We start from the raw sequence: 14,826 nt of genomic DNA, 5'->3' as shown, positions 1-14,826 counted from the left end.
TCCTCTGGTTCCGTTATATGGAGGGCATATTTGCTTTTGTAAAATCTGAACCATCCAGTGGAAGATAATCTTCTCCATAATGGATAGTGTGGGTGATTGGGATTCTATCTGTTTCAAGGGATATGGACTTTTCGGGTCATAGTTTGAAATGGCCTGTTCAATTTATTAAGGCAGGTGGGGAAGGGGCTATTTAGTCTTTGTGAAGGTCCCCATTTACTCCATCCCTCTTCATTATATAGAAACTCAAAAGCGAGAGAGGGATTTTATTGGGTTTTTTCCAACAGGAACAGAAAATCACTTCATATCTACATGAAATTGAAAGAATGTTGAAATTTTTTCTATGCTATGAGTTATTTACTAGTGTTTGCATGTTTACATTCAGTATGCTGCATGTACTCTTTTAGTAGGGAAGAGAAGGCTTTAAAAATAGGTTGTAGTTTATATAAGGTGTCAACTTTAAACAATCCAATTAAGGCACACCTCCAAAAATTTATCAAAAGATGTAATTTTGTTGTCGGAAATTTTAATGATGATTTCAAGGATTACTTCAAATCTAATTATGAAATTTAAAACTTTAAAAATGGTATGGATTGAGTATGTCTATAATACATGACAATCTTGAGAATGAAATGTTTAGATAATGTATTACATGATGTACTATTTTTAATACTTTAAAATCTTTTTTTTTTTTTTTAATGACATCTGTACATCTTGAGGCCAAGATGACTAAATGGATGGTTTTTCACCGATAAAACCAAACCTTTTTCGATGGATTTTTGAGGCGTGCCTTTTTCCTACATATGTATAGATTTTTCCTTAAAAATATGAAGCGAGTGGACCAAACTCCTGCTTTTCCTAACAAAATTCAAAGGCAAGATGTATTTGAAACGGTTGTCTAAACTGCAGTCATAAAGATTAAATCGGACTTCAATTTAAATGCGAGTCATGCCTTGGCCGGAACATATTACGTAGACGCTCACTCACCAAAGACGGCCCCACATATTTTATTTTCGAACCGGAACCCATACCACATTAACTGTTGGACCGAGGCATCATAGTGCCAGACTGACAAAACTGCTGGACCGCATTTACAAGTGCTGGACGGAGGTTCATAACTGCTAGACTACAGCAACAATATGTTGAATCACATTTAAAAGTGCCGGACTGACGAACCGGAACTCATACCACATTAACTGTTGGATCGAGGCATCATAGTGCCAGACTGACGAAACTGTTGGACCACATTTACAGGTGCTGGACGGAGGTTCATAACTGCTAGACTGCAGCAACAATATGCCGAATCACATTTAAAAGGCCGGGCCGACGGCATTCAATGACCAAGGGAAAGGCATTTTGGTAAAAAGAACTGTGACTTTTTAACTTAGGTGAATATTTGCTATAAAAGTTAGTTTTGAACGATAAAAAAAATTGGTTGAGAGAGGTTATAAAGAAAGTTAAGTCAATAGAGATTTTTGTAATTTTCCATTTTTGTAGATTTGACCGAGTTTTTGACATACTCAAACTCGGCCAGTGCTTAGTGCTGTAACAATTTCTAATTTTCACCAAAAAGGTTAGGAAGGCCATCATTAGTTGATTTAGAAATACCAAATGTGCCATTTCCTTTTTAATGTTTCCCCTTTGAAGTTTCACGAATGCAGTTTAGATACAACATTTCTATTGGCCTTTTCTCTTCTTCTTCTTCTCTCTCTTTTTTTTTTTTTGTCCTGAATCTTGTAGAAAACTGATGCCACTATATACAACAGGATGTGGTTTGTTTAATGTTTCTACATTAAACAATCCAATTAAAGCGCCTCCAAATTTTATGATAACATGTAATTTTGGTGTAAATAATTATTAAGATTATCTGAAAATCTATTTTCATATCTAATTATAAAATTTTAAACTCAAAAAATAATTAAAATCAACTAGATATATAAACATATGAAAATCTTGAAAATAGACAGTCTAGATAATGCGTTGCAATATGCATTATTTTTTAGACTCATAATTTTTTTTATTTTTTTATTTTTTCCATTCATATATCTTAATGTCGAGATGATCAATTAGAGGGTTATTCAACATTAAAATAACATTTTCCAATGGATTTTTGAGGTGCATCTTTAATTCTAAATTTTAAGGTTGCAACCTTATATAAACTTTTTCCGATTGCATTGAAAAACATTGTTTTTGTTAGTTTCATTTTTTTTCCCCTTGGAAAACCGAACTATGGACTTAAAACAAGTTAAGGCATGCTCTTTTATTGATGAGTTTCTAAGTAATAATTCGTTATGTCTCTAATATGAATGCGTTTTAGCCCGAAATAATCAAGTGATTTAAAAGTCCTCAATCCAAATCTGGATCACCAATTTGGATAGGAATTGTTAAGTACTTGGAAATCAGCTTGGTTTAGTGTGATTCATCCGGTAGTTCAAATGTTGGCACATATGACTATGAGGCTTTACGTGTCTTAGCCTACATTTGTGGGAATTCAATATATCCAACGGTCATATGGTCCAACGTCCATACGAACGTAATCCCTCGTTTTTCTCAGAGACCCGTTGGAGATTAGGGAACCCATTCGTTTTTTCAAAGACTCGCTGGAAAAATACAACGGTTACCTCTTCATCTCCCTATAAAATGGGAAGCCAGAGAGATGATGTGAACAGCAAGAAAAATGTGTACTCTCTCTCTAAAAAGTGAATAGATAAAAAATCCGAGCTATGCGATCACCAGTTTCATGGCACCCCTTTTCTGATATCGGGTGTAGTCTCTTCCACGCTTCATCAAGCTTTATTATCATTTGTATCAGAGCACGGTTGCTATAATGATCTTGGTGTTGTTGTAATTTTCATGATCTCAAATCTGTGCCTTTTTTTTGCTGTCCCGTGTGCCTAAGCCCACTCTCTGTATATTATTGACCATATAATAAATAATTCTGGTGGCCTGTTTAGCTTTTTAAGAATTTAGAAAGTATTAGGTTGTTCACACATAACTTAGCAAATTGCCAATATAATTCTAATGGCTGAACTTTTTAGAGTTGAAAAATTGAAGGGAAACAATTTTGGCATGTGAAAGAGAAAGATGGAATATGTCCTCATCAAAGATAGAATAATATATGTACTAAGAGAAGATCCACCAGTGGTTGGTGATAAACCAACTAAAGAATAAAAGAAAAAGTTAGAAAATTTTTTAGAAGATGACTTTATAGCAAAAACTTCTATGTTAACTTTTATGCAAGATGACTTTATTACTGTTTTCGAGCATCATGAAACATCAAAGAGCATGCTGGTGGCAATAAAAACTAAATATGACTCAACCTCTAAAACACACCCCCAATTGCTATTAGAGCAATATAATTCATTTAAGATGAAGAAGGGTAATAAGAGAGTAGAACATGTAAACAAAATGCTTGTTATGGTTAAGGACTTAGCCATTGCTTGGAATGAAATCCCTGAGTATAGGCAAGTTTTCACAATCTTAAATAGCCTTCCAGCTTCATAGAGGATGATAACAATTGCACTTAGGTTGAATGCAAAATCTTTTACTTTAGAAGACTTACCTACGCAACTAGCCTTAGAGCAAGAGCACATGAACAAAGATAAAAGGAGTGAGCTCATGCTTGCTCAAGGACCTTCCATTTTTAGTCAATTCATGCCTAACAACAAAAAATTTCAAGGGAAGTTTAATAAAAGAAACAATAAGTTCAAAAACAGAGGAACTAAGCCCTATAACCAATAATCTAAACTAGGACCACCAAAATGCTTCTTATGTGGTTAGCCAGGTCACTTCATGAACCGCTGCTGAAGCAGTTTGGGATGAGATTAGACATCTTCTGAATTAAGAAGAACCAAAAAAGGTTGAAAATAAGCCTTGTTTTATTGAAGTATCTTCTCCAAGTTTTAGTCGGACTGGTGATCCAGGTTGGAACTATGGTATAACCCGAATCCAAGTGATAAAAATCGTCTTTCTACTATCTCTTGATAACCCTTGTTTGGTTACTTGTCTATGAAAACCGGAAAAAACTCGGGGTAGAGCTCACGCAAAGCGAGATTGAAAGGGGAGAGAGATTGTGAAGTTAAAAAATAAAAAAGAGATTGAGGGGAGTTTTGCATTTCTCAATTTTCTAGAGAAATGAGTTGCACAACGGTTTTTTATAAAAATGGGGAAAAACATGAAAATACAGAAAAATGCGGGGACTCTGCATTTCCAAGCGCTGTTCCCCATTCCCAAACAAGAGAAAATGAGGTTTTCTCATGTGGTAATTGACAAAAAAATTTAGACATATTCAATGTTGTTTTCTCATGTTTTAGACATATTCAATATCCAGGAATTCTTAGCAAGCACCCTAAGAAATCCTTTGCTGCCAAATCCAAAAACAATGCGTCAAAAAATGTCAAAATAAGTAAATACTATCGGTATATACTTTTCCATAAGTAAATACTATTGCTACTAGGAAAAGCCAGGGCTTAATTAGTTTGCGCTTGATGATTAGGGGCCTTTTCCCCACTGGCTCACCTCAACAAAAAAAAAAAAAAAACTATTGCTCCTCTTCTTTAATTAGACATTCATCATTTCTTTGGACGGTGATAACACTAGGGATTAAGGTATTTTCCCCTTGTTATTGGAGTTATACCTTGAGAGCTTACTGCAAATTCGGGATCCAATCACAATTCACACTTAAAATATCCATCTCTTTTTTTTTCTTTTTTCTTTTTCCGAATCATTAACGGTTTTTCTCATTAAAATCAGCTTCCAAAGTACATTAAGATGCATGTATAGAACCCCTCCTTTACGTGGAGGGCTACTACAGAAGGGAAAAAAACAAAAACTTGGCCAAAATTCAATACACCCAATCAAAAAAAAAAAAAAAAATGTAAATGGCCTAAATACACATTTTGAAAGCTATTGGCAATTCTCCTTGCTCCACTAAAACGTAATTCCCCTCCTTGTGTCCATGAGGTATTCTGTCTTAAATAAAATTTCTATTATCTTCCATGGATCCAATCTACCTTGGTGTATTGGTGGGGATTTTAATATGATTCGTTGGCCTCATGAATCATCTTCTATTACTAGATTTAATTAATATCCATAAACATGAATTAATTGATATTCTTTTAATGGGTGCACAATACTTGGTTGAATCAAATGTCAAGAATTGATATATTCCTCATTTCAACTTCAGGGGAAAATTCCTTCCCCATAATTGTCTTGAAAGCTTTGGTCAAATTAGCATCTAATCATTCACCTATTTTAAAGGAGTGATATATGGCCCTATCACTTTTAGGTTGGAGATGATATGGATCTCTAATAAGGTTTTTTATGGATCTTGTTATAAATTTCTGGTCTGCCACTTAGGTTCTGAATGGAAGAGAAAAAATAAAAACACTAAATCTCCTTCAAAGAGAAATTGAAGAGTTGGAAGAGAGATAATTAGGGTAATCTGTGATCCAAAATTGGGGAACTTACTAGACAAATTCAAGTTTTGGATTCCATAGAAATGGAGTCACAAAACCACAAAAACATGACAGGGTCTCAGTTCAATCCTCTCTTCATGATTTCCTGAGTTTGGTAGCAATCTATTGCCATCAGAGATTTAACTATGAATACTAAATTTTTTTATTTTATTACTAACTCTAGGAGAAGGGGAAATAATATTCAAAATATTAATGTGCAATGTGGATAACAATAATCAATGCACTTATTGCACAACAAAGACTCAATTTCTCATTAAATAATGTCCCTTTTATGAGATTACCTGAGGATAAAGCCATTTGGATAAAAAGGCACTTTGAGATGGATGAAATTATAGAAGTTGTTTCTGGCTTAGGGGGTGATAGGGGACTTATGGTTTTCCAATTATTTTCTTCCAAAGATTTTGGGATCTTTTGAAAGACCTTTTTGGCTTGTTTGAAGAGTTTTAGTGGACAAGCAAGGTAAATTCAGCTATGAATATTAGTTTCATAGGGGAAAAAAAAAAACTATAGAAAGCCTCTCAAACATTAGGCCCACCAGCCTTTTGGGTAGTCTCTATAAATTTATAACAAAGGTTTCTGCTGTCTTATAAAAGTCCTGGACTTGGTGACTGTGGGCCCTCAATCGGCTTTTGTTAAAAACAAAAAGATTATGGATAGCATCCTTGTAGCATATGAATGCATTCACTCAAGGATTTTGCCACAAAAAAAAGGAAATATTTTGTAAAATGGATCTTGAGAAGGCCTGTGAAAAAGTTGATAAGGGGTTTCATCATGATATACTAGGTTTAATGGGCTTCTAAAGAGGGCATGAATTCTTGGATGTTTATTTAGTGCACATTTTTCAGTTTAGGCCAAAGGGAAGGCCATTGGTTTATTCAAGGCCTCTCAAGGTATTCGACAAGGAGATTCTCTCTCGCCTTTATTGTATACTATTGTGGCTGAATCCTTTATTATAATTCTTTCATTAGTGGTCATTAGAGGATTTATTTCTAGTTGTAATGCTAGAGAGGATTACAACTAAATATTTACAGGGAAGCACATCAATTCCAAGTTTCATAAATCTGCTCGATCTACACTATTTTTGAAGCTTTAAATTTTATAATTTGAGATGAAAATATATTTTAAGGCTATCACAAAGATTTCTAATATTGAAACCAGATTTCTCGACACTATTTGAAAGTGGGTTGTACTGTGATTGTTTAGAGCCTCGGCTCTATACAAACCGCACCCTTTTATGTAATGCTAATGAGAGGAAGATAAAATACCTATGGCTTTTTCTAAAGGGAAAAGTTTATAGAGAGCCGAGGCTCTAAACAATCAAATTTGAGCTTACTTCAAAAATTTCACTTAGAAGATGTCGTTTTGATGCCTAAATATCTTCAAATTGATCATCTCGACATCAACATGCATGAACATGAGAAAAAATTGGATTTCAAGTTCTGGAAATAGTGTAATTTGTAACGCATTTTTGGACTGTCAATTTTCAAGTTTTCATAGACCTGTCTATCTATACTATTTTTAAAGCTTTAAACTTTACAAATAAATATGAATATATGTTTTAAGGCTATCACAAAGATTTCCAATAGTGAAACCACATTTCTCGACACTATTTTGAAGGTAGGCTCTAATTTGATTGTTTAGAGCCTAGGCTCTATACAAACCGCACCTTTTTCTAAAAGGCTTCGAATGTATAACTGGATTGAGGGTGAATATCGGAAAGACTTAATTGGTGCAGGATGCCAAGAAAGTCGTGGTTGTATCAGTTGACATATTGGGTGTGGAATTGATGTGCTTCCCTGTAAATATTTAGGTCACCGATTATTACCAAATCATCTTCCAAGATCTATTTCGAATCATGTAGTGAAAATATTTTAAAAGAATTTAGATATGTGGAAATCTAGATATCTTTCTTAGAGAGGATGAATAAGATTAAGCAAGTCAGCTCTTGAATCTCTATGCTTACGTTATGTCTTCGTTTCATATGCCTCGCCGAGTCACTAAAATGTTGTAACCTATGCTGAAAAATTTTCTGTGGGGCAATAATAACAAGGTAAAGAAGATTAACTTGGTAAACTAGGAAAAGGTGCGTGCTCTGAAAATAGGAAGAGGTTTAGGGATAAGGAAATTAAAGCTTAGATGTAAATGTTTTGTACTTTAGATAATCAGATCTGATGTGAGGTGTTGAAGGGAATATATGAGGTGGATGCAAGAACTACTTTGGTTAAGAGCCCAAGATCTCTTACCTTCATTTGGAGGAATATACATTAATGCCAAAGTTTGTATACAAGGTATAGCAGGAAGGTTATTGGTAGAGAGAATAAAACTAGTTGTTGGTTTGATATGTGGACTGCTAACTACTCCTTGAATCCTATGTTCCCTTTAGTTTATTTTGAAGTCATGAATATTTGAGAGAAGAGTGTCTGATAGATTGATTGGCAGTTTAGTATTCTGTGCAAGTCTTCTTTAAGGTACATTTTGTGCTCCATCGAAGTATGATAAGAAAATTTGCGATCTGACCTTTACAAGTGTTTTTTTCGTTACTTCCCTTTATAGATTGTTATTCACTGATAGAAAGAGGGTATTTAATCCTACATTACAAAAGGTATGGATTTTACCTATGCCTCATATGGTCCAAGCTTTTGTGTGGGTTATTTAAGGGCTAGCAAATGTGGAAAATTTGAGGAAAGGTTTTATTTTACAAATGTCGTTTAATATGCAAAGGAGATAGATAATCTTGTAATCACTTGGTGATCAATTGTCCAGTTACTGAGGAGTTGTGGGCAAGGGCTAGACAGAGGTTAGACCTGCATATTCACATACCACAGTCAATTTCTCATCTTATTGAGCAGTGGCTATCTCATAGCTTATCTAAGGTCAAATTAATTTTTATGGGGGTCAATCATAGTAGGGATATTTGGAGAAATAGAAATCAAAGGCACTTTGAATGTGGGGGGATGAACATTTTAGAACTTAAAAAAATACTATAGCAACTATTGCTAAAACGACAATAAATCATAAGCATTGTTTAGGACTGGCTACACGGCAAAAAACTAACTTCAGGAACTTGCCCAGATTCATGTCGTGAACAAAAACAAAATGGTCTTCTGGGTGCCATCACCTCAAGGTTGCATTAAACCGAATTCCAATGGAAGTCGCAGAGGTAATCCAGGAGTTGCAGGTATTATAGGCCTTGTAAGCGATCATAGCAGGAAGGCGTTACTCACAAATTCGGGGCTAGGTGGTGAAGTAACAGGTAATGAAGCGTTATTACAAGGCCTTAGATTTTTATCTTCATTGCTTAGCCCCAAGATAGTTAATGGAGATTCCTTAAATGCTATATACTAATACAACAATAGTCTTGGAGCTCTGTGGAGGTTTCTTATGTACATGAATTGATATTTGTAGGGGGGAATTCAGATATTGCATTGTTTTCGGGGGTAAATGTGTTAGCAAAGAATAGTGCTTCACAAAATTCTATGGTGGTTAGTCACTTTAATAATGTGATTTTTAATCTTTTTTGTGTATGCTTTATTAATGAATAGGAACATGTGAATATTCACTAAAAAAAAAAAAAAAAACTATACACTTTATAAGGACTTATAGCCCTTGGACAAAAAATATTCAAAACAATGGATTAAAATCTATCTACTAACACATTATCTAGACCATCTATTTTCTAAGTGTTCATAATCAACTAGACTTGCAACATATTTGGAGCTTTAAGTTTCGTAACTAGAGAGGAAAACAGATTTCGATATCACCATGAGGGCTTTTGACGTTGAAATTGCATTTCTTTGACTGGATTGTGCATGTGGCTCTGTTTTTTATGTGAACCCAAGCAGAGCGTTAATCGCACCATATTAATTGGAAAATTTGTTGCTAATATCCCCTATAATTTGTCATATTTTACAAATGTGCCACATGTTATTTTACGTTCATGTCCTTTCATTTCATATTTTTTATTTCCCCTGCAATACCCTCTATTCAAAACTCCAAGTTCCAAACCGCTTTTTTTTTTTTTTTTGGAATAATAGATTGCAATTCCAAACCAATGTTTTTGTAAACAAACTGATTCTGAAGTGGTTTTCACTCCGGAAACATACAAGTCTGTTGGTTAGGAACACCAAGTTCTAAACCAGCCAACTTGTCTTTTTCTTTTTCATTTTTTATTTTTTTTAATGAGCAACGCCACACCTTAACTCTAAAAAAGTATACAAGTGAGCCTGGACGGAACTTGAACTTCTAAACTAACTTATTTGTCTATTATTTTATAAATGGATAGTTCGGAACTTGAGCAATTTTAAGTCCCAAACAAGCTCATTTGCATAATAAAATAAAATAAAATAAATGTTGGTTTAGAAATTGAACTGCACAACTGGGAGAGTTCTGAATTGGAGGAATTTTGGAAAAATAAACAACAAAAGAAAAAACATAACTATAAAATATAAAATTAGATACATTCTTGAATACCGCTAATCATAAGTGATATTAGCAAAAATTTCCCTAAATAAATTTTCCTTTTTTATGTAAGTCTTCCAAAGTTGCAAGGGTAGGTGCCAAAGTCATCCTTCATGAATAGTGACCAGGTAGATGAGACATCAACAACTACTTTACTTCCCTATCAAAAAAAATCATACACAACCCTCCTCTACTCCTTTTAAATTATTTTTTGGAATAAAAGCCAAATTTAAAGAGAGATTGATTGAGACAAAAGTCCAAAGAGGGGGAAAGATAACAGTCTGTCTACTGCTACTCCAATATACGCGTGGTCGTCGATCAAATTTTGTTTTAAAACAGGGAAAGGAAACAACATGGACACTACTTAGCAATCATGGTTGCCACTAAAAGAGACTAATAAAAAACAACCTTACTTTTGATTCTAATGACAGTCCTATCCTTATTACCCTTTCTATCCAAATGGCGAAAGCGATTGTATATTACGATACTATTTCTCTTTATTATAAGAAGGTCATAATTACTTTAAGCCATTAGATATCAAATTGGATGGTTTGGGTTTTGGAATATCAATGAACCCGTCCAGATCCAGGACCCGACGAGTAGACCCGACCTCGGGTCTGGATTTGGCTCCAATAGGAGCCGACCCCTACCGGTAGTCATAATGTATATGATGGCAATAATGTATCTTTAGGCGCACTTTAGGTATTTATATTGTCACAATATTGGTAACATTCACAGTATTATTGGCAAAAAAAAAAAAAAAAACTCATAGTCATATGGTATATGATGGTAAAATTAAAAAGTAAAAAAAAAAACTCATAGTTATAGGGTGGCAATGGATCCAACTAGACCTGAGACCCCAAGGGTCTGATATGGGTCCAAATTTTGAACCCGAATACTATTCAGATCTGGGTCCGGGTTAACCCGTTGCCACCCCTACTTGGGTGTATCACAGAGTTATAGAATTTTTATTTATTTATTTTTAACTTTTGGGTCTAGATACATTCAAAAACATATGATTTGAAATTTGATAGAGAAGAGTAGTTATGACCTCATTATATTAAAAATAAGTGGTCTCTTTTGTATGCGTGCTACTCGCAGTTCGCTAGCGACCGAAACGTCCCACAGTTACCGAACGTATTATGGCCGCAAGATCAAAAGTTACGCTAGAAAGATGAGACTAGAAATATCAACGGAGTGTGTTCCTCAGGAGCATACTATATATCTACTCTTTCAGGTAACAATTCTCTCAATCTGAACTTTGGAATCTAGTTTGAAATTGGATTTTAAGTTCCTAAACACTGTGATTTGATCATCTATTAATTAGTGGATTTTTTTATCAATTTTAAGGTTTAATCATTTTAGGTATATGCAGTGAATGTCTTTTTCTTTTTTTTGTGACATTGATTTATTTTTTATTTTTGCCGAGATTAATTTCTATATTTGGGGCATTATATCCCCGTATGTAGTGCATGAAACTCATCAAATGCCCGGTTCTACCCCAGGGAATGACTCTAGGATATATAATCTATTGACTTCGCACTTTGATCTTGCCATATGTAGATGATATTTCACAATTTCTATGGCGGAACAACCTTTACAAGTTTATTGGAATTTTTGCCTTAAATAAAACAACAAAAACAAAACATATAAAAGGCCTAATTTTTTAAAATAAAATCTTAAAATAATAAAAATGAATAAAGCCAATATTTTTTATAAAAAATCTCAAAATGGTGCAAATTATTCTTCAAAGACAAACATGTTCTCAGCTTCTCAAATGTCCCTCAATCTATAGCTGGCTGATTTTAAAACATTAATAACTATTGAAAATTTTTATATAAGCTGCCAACTTATGCTACTATAGGAATTGAGCTTCGGCTTGAGTGGTTTGCAATTAATATTCGGGAGCAATGCATCTCAATCCTGATTCCTATTGCTGTGTTACGAAAAAGAACAGAACATCAAAAAAAATTTAAGTATTTATAGATATGCTCGATCTGCATCATTTTTTTAAATTTAAGGCTCATAATTACAGGGTGCAATTGGCATACGAATGCATCCGTAGCTGTAGAGGTAAGGTGCACCTTCAAATTTTATCATGGTAAATAATTTTGATGTAAAATGTTCTTAGGATTATCTCAAAATCCATTTTTATATCTAATTATAAAATTTTAAATTTAAAAAAGGGTACGGTGTATATAGAGCCTAGGCTCTAAACAATTAAATTACCTTCAAATAGTGTCGAGAAATATGGTTTCAATACTGGAAAGTTTTGTGATAGCCTTAAGAAATATTTTCATATTTATTTATAAAATTGAAATATTAAAAAATAGTATAGATCGAGAGATTTATGAAAACTTGAAAATCTTGAAAATTAACGATTAAAAAATAAGTTGTAAAATATACTATTTCCAAAGCTTGAAATCCAATTTTTTTTTCTCATGTCCCTGTATCATATGATCAATTTGAGGATATTTGGTCCTCAAAACAACCTCTTGTATTGAATTTTTGAGGTAGGCTCTGATTTGATTGTTTAGAGCCTCGGCTCTATATAAATGTTTTCCTTAAAAAATGGTTAAAATCAAGTAGATCTATAAACATATCGAAATCTTGAAAATGGATTGTATAAATAATATATTGTAAAATACACTATTTTTTAGATTTAAAATCTTTTTATTTTTCACGATCGTACATCTAGATGTTGAAATGATCATTCAAATGGTTTTTCAACATTAAAATCACCTTTTTTTCTTATGGATTTTTTTTCGGTGCATCCGTAGTATGCATCCTTTTATAAACTTTTCCATAATTACAAGTAGTATTGGATTTCATATTCTGCGGGACGGTAGAGTAGGATTGATGGTGAGTGGAGGCTGGAAGGGGCATTTTCGTCAATCATAAAGGTAAGTTCTGAAAGAAAAGCAAGTAGAGAAGCACGCGACGCATGTGTATGTGTGTTTAATAAGGAAGGAAGGAAGGAAGGAAGGAAGGGTCAGTCTTTGGTGACTAGGTCAACGCGTACATCGCAACATACGCTTGCCTCCTCATTTCCCTCTAACCAACCAACCACATGAAATTGACACCCTTTTAGAGAGAGAAAGAGAGGATATTCGAAATCCTTTACTTTCTTTCTCCAACTTTTTCTATTAATCCTTGTCTATTTTTACTCTCTTTATTTTTATTCTCTTGCTCTTTTCTTTGAATCTCTATCTCCAATTTTGCATTTTCCTTTGATTATTTCTCAGTGTTTATTTTTTTTTATTCTTGGTCTCTTGCTTTTTTTTCTGAATCTCTATCTCCAATTTTGCATTTTCTTTTGATTATTTCTCAATGTTTATTTTTATTTATTTTTTTGGATTCTCTCTTTTATGCAAAGAGAGAATAAAACCAGAAAATTAACCATAAAAAAAAAAAAAAAAGTTGAGAGAAAAATACCCTCTCAAAAGTATGAGAGGGAATCCACCCCCAAAACAATCTTTTTCAAGAGACTAATTTTTTAAATAAACTAAAATAATCTCTCATGTTACTAAAATAATCTCTCATATTCATGGGCTTCTAGCTTCTAGATAACCACGTTTCACTCTTATGTTTTATCAAAAATAAAATAAAAAAACCTCCTAAGTTGGTTATTGTTGATAAAGATAAACTCTCTTCTAAATTTACTCTTATCTTAATTATATCCCTCAAACTAATTAATCTAATTGATATAACATAAGCACAATCTAAATTTATGTCCTCCTCCTAATTATCCCTGTGTACTCTCTATTCTTATCAAAAGAACAAAGATTAAAATAATCTTCTTAAAAATCTCCAAAATATAACCCTAAATTAAAATAAGAATAAAAATTAAAATAATCCTTAATAATCTTTTTAAAAATCTCTAAAATATAATTCTGAATTAAAGTATATAAAAAAATCCAAATTAGGTCATTATATGACTGTATCAATCTTCTCTGGTTGGAAAAAACTCGAGGTCTGGTTAGAAAAAACTCGTAAGAGAAAACTCGTATTCAAGTTTTGAAGAAGATTAAGATGAGATCTACATCAAACTCGTATCTTTCTTTTGCCTGGTTGTGATAGTTCACATAATAAATCAAAATATGAAGAAAAAGGGATTAATGCAAATATTTCGAACTCAACCATCATTTCATCATTTATGGGCTTATGATTGATATTGTTATCATTTATAGGCTTGTGATTGACATTGTCCTCAGCATCCCATGTTTTTTTTGAGATAGGATTTTCCACATGATCCAACGCATTCTCTTCTTCAAGATAGGATTTTCTACATGATTTTTGACTCATGGACATGAAACTTGATCTCAAGAATATCATTTTTGATAGGAAAAAATGATCTCAGAAATATCGTTGTTGATAGAAACAAGATGAAAGTCACATCTTTCACCTTCATTGCCTTGATTTTCAACATTACTCTCCAAATTCCATTTACACTGAAGCTGAGCAAACTTCTACGTGAACTCTTCTACTCTATTAGCTAAAAGCATGAGTTTTTCTACTTTATCCACTAGAACTTTCTGAGTCAACAACTACAACTCTAATCTTTCTTTCAAAGGATCTTTCGAGAGTCAACAACTACAACTCTAATCTTTCTTTCGAGGGATCTTTCGAGAGATGCTTCTATGGTAACTTATTGATATAGGGAGAGAATAAAACCAAAAAATTGACAATAAAAAAAAAAAAGTTGAGAAGGTTGAGATAGAAATACCCTATCTCAAAGATGTAAAAGTAGGTTGAGAATGTTGATCTGGAAGGGAATCCACCTCCCAAAACACCCCATCTCAAAGATGTGAAGGTAGGACCTCCCAAAACACCCCATCTCAAAGATGTGAAGGTAAGTTGAGAAGGTTTAGAGAAAAATACTCTCTCTTAAATA

Source organism: Amborella trichopoda, chromosome 9 (assembly GCF_054954075.1).
Source record: "Amborella trichopoda isolate Santa Cruz 75 chromosome 9, AtrichopodaSantaCruz75HAP2 v2.0, whole genome shotgun sequence".
In the NCBI taxonomy this organism is placed as follows: domain Eukaryota; kingdom Viridiplantae; phylum Streptophyta; class Magnoliopsida; order Amborellales; family Amborellaceae; genus Amborella; species Amborella trichopoda.
This window is presented reverse-complemented; position numbering follows the sequence as displayed.